Source organism: Danio rerio, chromosome 17 (assembly GCF_052040795.2).
Source record: "Danio rerio strain M-AB ecotype USA chromosome 17, GRCz13ab, whole genome shotgun sequence".
NCBI classification, from domain to species: Eukaryota; Metazoa; Chordata; class Actinopteri; order Cypriniformes; family Danionidae; genus Danio; species Danio rerio.
This window is the reverse complement of record NC_141037.1, coordinates 37,790,001-37,797,245: the sequence shown is the minus strand read 5'-3', so window position 1 is coordinate 37,797,245 and position 7,245 is coordinate 37,790,001. Positions and strand designations below refer to the sequence as shown.

At 33.8% G+C, this 7,245-nt stretch overlaps 1 long non-coding RNA gene across 2 annotated transcripts; it reads right to left on the bottom strand.

Annotated features, from left to right (window-relative positions):
• Window positions 1-828: 828 nt before the first annotated feature.
• LOC141378440 (uncharacterized) lies at window positions 829-3,739 on the bottom strand. 2 transcript variants are annotated; one of them, XR_015514003.1, is made up of 4 exons: window positions 3,429-3,739; window positions 2,760-2,912; window positions 2,576-2,668; window positions 829-2,050 (listed from the first exon to the last, which is right to left on the bottom strand). It is a non-coding gene; the product is annotated as an uncharacterized LOC141378440 (long non-coding RNA). The 2 variants fall into 2 exon arrangements; XR_015514004.1 differs by having other exon boundaries at window positions 2,760-2,838; window positions 3,429-3,516.
• Window positions 3,740-7,245: the final 3,506 nt, after the last annotated feature.

The window sequence follows — 7,245 nt, the reverse complement described above, 5'->3', positions numbered from 1 at the left end:
GCTGTGAGGCGATTGTGTTTTATTTAATCATACTTTTAAGAATAAAAGAAAAAGAAGTCAGATTAAACTATTCATTCTGATTGTATGTTGTAGTCATTTTTTTTTTTTTTTTGCTTTGCCGCTGTTTAGATTTTGTTGCTTTTGATTTAACATCACTACATCACATTTGCATTTGATTTCGCATCTGATGCATTATCAAGGTCAAGGTCAACAATATTTATATAGCACCTTAAAACAACATGAATGTTGACCAAAGTGCTTTACAAACATGAAAACAATAAACAATTTGAAAGACAGGACAATATATGCTACAATAAGAAATTTTAAACTGAAAATAAATGTAAAAAGTCTGTATAATAAATGAGTCCTAAAAAAAGAAAGAAAAAACAAATACTTTTTATCTGTCAGAGAGAAGAGGTACACTCAAAAAAATGATTTGTTGGACTTACATAAAAAAAGAGTGTCAAGTGGTTCCACGTAACCTTGTTGAGTAGTTTCTACAAGTAACAATATAGTTAAATGAACTAAAGAAATCCAGGTAAAGTTTACAAAATATTTCTTAGTACATTCAACCCATTTAGATGTGTCATCATTGCATTTTAGTTTTATGTATATTTTACTTAGTAATGTTATGTTAGAATTATGAACTTTTAGTATGTAAAGTGAACACTTTATATATATATATATATATATATATATATATATATATATATATATATATATATATATATATATATATATATATATATATATATATATATATATATATATATATTTCACTTCTAATGTATGTACTCTACAAGTGTAAAACTTAAATAATCAAACATATTTTTAGAAACAAAATTAATTTATTTTCTTTGCAATGTTTTGCAACATACAACTGCTAAAAACCCATAAAACAATTTCAATTTCCTTTGAAACAAACACACTAAAACATCAGATGCTTTCAGTTAACATTTACAGGGTCTTTTAAAGTGCAACTGGCTTTAAGAATCTGAAATAATCTTACTTTGAAAAATGTTGTACATGGAATGTTAAAATACTGCTAAAATTCATTTCTGATCGTTACAATCAACAGTGAGAATAACATTAAAACTGGCCTCTATTTTTGTAAACATTCTCAAACAGTTCAAATAAAAGTACAAAAAGAAAGAAAAAAAATGCAAAAGCAACATTTGGTCAATAGTGAACATTCTTACAATGTGCTACTTCAAATATTGGAAGAAAAATGTATAAGAGCAAATTTACAAAAGTAATTTGACATTTTTTTCCAGTGTCACAAAATGCTACAATGCTCAATTGCTGATATTTCAAAAGGTTTAATATATTGTTAAAGTATACAACTGACCTTTATTTATGAAAACCACCACAAAACAACAGCTTGTTTAAAAAAAAATAAACATAAAAAAATTTATAAAAGAAGTTTTACTATTGACCAAAATGTTCTTTCAATATGTGCAACTGCAAGTAATAAATTTTACTTTGAAAAAGAAAAGGAAAGTTTAAGACAAGCAGCATAAGAATTTAAAAAAAGCAAAGAAAAGAATAAAACTGAAAATCTGAATCTTTGTAAATAATCAAACAATTATAACCATTTAAAGTTGTAGAACTCTATTTAAAACTTTGGTGCCATCGACAAAGATAACTTTAAAATTGGCCCTTAATTTTAAAACTAGAAACAATTTAAGTGTCTCAAAAAAGCTTCTTCCTCTATTTCTTTCATTCGTCCAGAATGATGTACTGATTCAGCCAACAAGTTTGTTTTTGAGAACTTGTATTTTGTGTGACAGTTTATGTGCAAGTCCCAGCAACACTTTCTGAAAAACTCAAAAGTGTATTTCAGGTCTGAAGGATAACTGAGATTCACGCTGTATTTGACTCTCAAAGAAAGAGAACAAGCCTTGGTGACATCGCCAAGGTTCTGAAGCACTTTTACTCCCTCAAAAATCAGTCCAGCAACTGATGGTGGGTCACAGACTTCTACACCTTCAGGCTTAACGATGTAGATTTAAATGACAGTATTGGCCATGTCTCTCTCAAAGTCTGTCGCCTACAAAACACAAAAGCAGTATCACTGTTTAGTCAGTTTAATTACATCAAAAATACAGATTGTAAATTTAAAGAATTTTGTATCAACTGTCCATTCCTTAATCTTTCACATCACACACCTGCAGTGACTTACAAAACTACTTTACTGTGTTTGTTAGGGTGGTCAAAAGTACAGGCTTCTGTACTGAATTTTAAAAAATGTGAAGAAACCATCATTCTTCCAAAGAAATTCAATTGGCCAGTGTTATTGTGCTCAACAGATGTGACTGTGATTGGCAACACTGATAATTGCCACCTTAATCTGCCTAGACAAATCTGCTTGAGAATCTGCTCGATTGTGCTCAAAATTTCCCCAGAAATATGCTAGCATCATAACAATCTTTTATTTCAGTGCAGACTGGTGCTGAAGTCTGTTCATTTGACAACCCCAAGGTAAATATACTTTGTGTATTGATATTCCTTGACTATATTATGTGAATTTATGTGATGGCATTTTAAATATTAACTGACTGAGAACTATACTTACTGTATACTCCTTCATGAGGTTTTAATAGTCTTCATTAAGATACACAGAAAGTGCTCTGAGAATGCAAGCTCTCCAAGTTGAGATGGCATCATTCTGTAAAAGAGACATTAGGTATATACAATGAAAAAAAACACCATACTAAAGTGGAAATTATTTACAAGCATCATAAATACAGATAACAAACCTTGTCGATGGTAGCCATGAGTTTTCAAATTTTCCGTTTTGCAATTTCTTCTTTTGTACGGTAAATGCTGTCCAGCTTGCTGGTGTAACCATCCAGTTTTGAAAAATGTTTGAATTAGTGGGACAGTAGTGATTCGACTGATTCAGTAGCAATCTGTAAATTTAAGACACAGGATTATAGTAAGAATAGCTTTCATACAAAGTACTGTCTCATTGTTTTCAGGTTCTTATAGATATGACTAAAATACTCCCATTCTGAGTCTATATGGCTGCAAGAACACGCATGGCAATTGAATGTGGTTACACTTGCAGGTAACCCCGTGTTCTCCTTTGCATGGCTACAATTAAGATGGCTGTGTAGTGCACTCCACATTTTAAACCTACAGCGACAGTCAGAATAAGTGCATGAAAAACGAATACCGCGACCACAATGTCTATGCACTAATCTATAGTGTTTCAACAACTGTGATCTAGTTGTGATGGTTATTTTGCAGTCTTTGCACTGCCACATGCTTTCCTTGAGAAACACGAGTCAGTATAACAGGCTAAAAATGCTAAAATTCAAAAGACTCTATAATACACTGATATAATAAATTAACATAATTCTGTGAACACTCACATCACTTTTCCTGGTGATATTTAACACTAAAGATTAATGAAATAGTCATACCTGACAAAGCCACCATCTTCTCCTCCTCATGTGCTTCACATGTTCCTCTCTCTGACTGTTCCGTTGCTCCGCCTCCAGGTAGGTAGCTACGGTATCAGCAAATATCCAATCTTAAGAGGTTTTTGCGTTTTACTCAACAATGTTAAGTTGGCCTGTCAAACCCTTATTAAGTAAAGCCTACAGTACTGCATTTTTGTAGAAATAACATGGTAAACTTATGTTAATTTAATTACTATTATGTTTTATGTAATGTGAACAAGGATGGGTTTAGTAAAACTAACAATAGGGAAAGTTCATTTTTTTGAGTGTAGGTTTTGAATAAAAGGTAATGTGTTCCAAAGACTTGGGGCATAGACTGGAAAAGATCTGTCTCCTTATGTTTTCAAGCGGGATTTAAGAACAATTAGCAGGAGCTGAGCAGAAGACCTGAGGGATCTTTGGGGAGAATACGTACTTAAGAGTTCAGATACGGTATATGGGCCAGGACGAGTCCATTAAGAGCTTTAAAAACATACATTAAAACTATACAATCCTGTTTCACAGGGAGCCAGTGAAGAGAGGCCTGGATGGGGGTAATATGTTCTGTTTTTTGTCTCTGTCAAAAAACAGGCTGCTGCGTTTTGGACTATCTGTAAGCTTGAGAGTGATGACTGACTGATGCCAGTGTACAATGCATTACAATATTCAAGCCTAGAAGAGATGAAAGCGTGAATAACAGTCTCCAAGTCTTTAAACGAAAGTTAGTTGCTTTAGTTGGAAGAAGCTGGCTCTAATCGCAGAGTTTATTTGCTTGTCAAATTTAGAGTCAAAAATGACCCAGAGATTTATCAGATTTATTCATAATCAGAAAGCAAGCATGATGTGATCAGGATGAGGATGATGATGATGGTGCTGTCTATGACTCTCAGAGTCTGAAATCATCAGAGCTTTTACTGATCGCTCAGCATTACGTCATCAGGCTCTCGGCAGCTCCACTTACAGGAGAAGAAGAGCTTCACAGTAGCCAGAGTCTGTAACTCAGTCTGCTTTGAGGAAACATGAGAAAAGCCCCAGTGTCCAAATATGACTGGGTTCATGCGAAGGTGAGCTTTGTAATGCAAGTCAGTCATCAGCTGCAGTGTAAGAAGCTTCAATCCATTATTCACACGAACAAATCATTCCACACTTGAAGGATCCCTACTAAAGGCTCTTTTAAGCGACTCGATGCAAGAGTATATGAAAAAACCCTCAGCTCAGGAGACAAATAATATATTAAAGTAACTTACTTAGTGTTAAGTAAAAAGTGAGTCAAAGCTTTTCTATGTTCCTAAATAAAGCAAGAGATACTGTATGAAGAGTCTGGGTCTAACTTTGATTTAAAGCATCCCACCTTACCAATGGGAATTTTTTTTTTTTTTAACATGATTTTTACCTATATTTTACATTTTTGCTTGTATTGATGATCTGTAACTTTTTTAAATAATGTAGGCAATTTTGTCTAGATGTAGGCTGTTTGTAGTTTCTAAACATAGGCTTACTATAGGCTTTTGGCTTTTTAACACATTAAACTTTTATTTAAAAAAATAATGGTTTTGTTGTTGTTGTTGAGAAACTACTTTGTACAAAATGTAGAGGATTGCCTAAAGATGTTTAAAAAGAACTCCCAAAGCTAAGCAAAACATTTCAACAAGTTTATTTATTTATTGTTATTATTATTATTATTATTTGAAAGTACATCAAAGTTTTTTTTTTTTTTTTTTTTTTTTTTTTTTTGAGGCTAATTACAAAACATTTAGAATTACCTAAACAGGACAGTACAATTTTATATATTTACAAACAAAAAGAGTTTTGCCAGCATAATAAAACCACCGGCAACTAGCTCTCTGCAACTCCTAAGTAGGTAGCACACCAGAAGCGCCGCTCAGCGGCGTGCCGCACAATGCCACGCAGCGCCATGCATTTTAGAATTCTAAACATAGGTTTCTATCGGGATATACACACCGGCGCCACAAGTCGGCGGCTGTCGGCGGCGCCGCAAGTCGGCGGCTGTCAGCGGCGCCCGTCCACAGCTCAGGACGCAGTTCATTTTTCAGCCGCACCACAAAGCGCCATCTGATTAGTTTCATGTTAAATATCATTCGAATGTTCGCGTCTGGTGTGTAATACTTTAAACTGTCATGTGCGCGCCGTGTCGTGGCGCCGATCGCCGCTTCTGGTGTGCAACCTGCTTTACAAGGTCGCCCACTTAAGCTAAGCAGGGCTGCGCCCAGTCAGTACATGGCTCAGTGAGTGCCGTCTTTCGGATGAGGCATTAAACCAAGGTCCTGACTCTCTGTTGTTGTTAAAAATTCCAGGATGCAAAAGAGTTGGGGTGTAACCAGGGGTTTAACCCCGGTATCCTGACCAAATTTGCAATCTGTCCATCCTAATCATCCCCATATCATAATTTTCTTCATCACCCTATCTCCTCTCTACCAATTAGCTGATGTGTGTGCGGTCTGGTGCAATATGGCTGCAGTCACATCTTCCAGGTGGATGCTGCACACTGGTGTTGAATGAAGACACCACCCCCCCCCCCTCCCCCCCAATGTGTAAAGCACTTTGAGTGTCCAGAAAAGAACTAAATAAATGTAAGGAAATATTCACTTACTTATCTATTTACTTTTAAGTGAGTGTATGAATGAATGAATGATAGTGGCAGGTTTATTATTTTTTAACTAAAATTAAAATGAAACCATTTAAAAAATAAACCATAACTTTTCTGTATCTGTAATCAATGAATACTTTGTAACTAAAATATAAAAGTTAGAAGTAGGTAAATACAACAATAGTTCAGTAAAAGTAGAGTAAAACTGCATAGAGACTTATCTTTATCTCGGTAAACGTTGGTCTTAGGCACTAGGTTCTTAGCAAACTGTTCCTTTAAAAGTAAATGTTACCTATGGGGATTGATGATTTCATTAGCCTAACGTTGATAAAACATTTTTATTTCACACATGATCCTTTATAGCGGAACATGGTTATAGAGTATTAAAATGCTCTTCACACAGAAAAAAAGATTTTGCTAAGAACTCCTTATCGACAGCTTCTTTGTGCACCCCAGAATGGTTCTTCTGTGACACACTGCTTTTCTTTAATAGATTAGTTGTGCTGTTTTTAGTTCAACTGTCTAAAAATTCTTAAATTAAGACACATCTTCTAGACAAGCAAAATACTTGTTTTTTTAAAGAAATAATGTCAAAATTAAGAAAGTTTTTTTTTTTCAAATATTTCTCAAATGATGAACAGAGCAAGGTATTTCCACAGTATTTCCTATAAAATGTTTTTTTTTCTTTTCTTCTTCTAGAGAAAGTCTTATTTGTTTTATTTCAGCTGGAATAAAAGCAGTTCTTAATTAAAAAAAAAAAAGGCCAAAATTATTAGTCCCTTTAAGTTAGCTTTTTTTTGATTGTCTACTGTACAAACCATCATTATACAATGAGTTGACTAATTACCATAACCTGCATAATTAACCTATTTAACCTAGTTAAGCCTTTATATATATATATATATATATATATATATATATATATATATATATATATATATATATATACAACGGTTCAGTCTGGTTCTGAAATCTGATTGGCTATAAGCCGTGTGATATTATGCAATATCAGCACTCCTACAGCCCCTTTACCCTTTGTGTATTACTCCGCACACATAGAGCCAGCAAAAAGCAGACACTACAGATCTAAAGTTTAAAATATGTTCTTAACTGTTTTAACAGCTGTTTAACTGTCAGCTTGTGATTTGAATCCTGAAGAAAGTAGTTACTCATACAAAAGGGTTTTTGAGA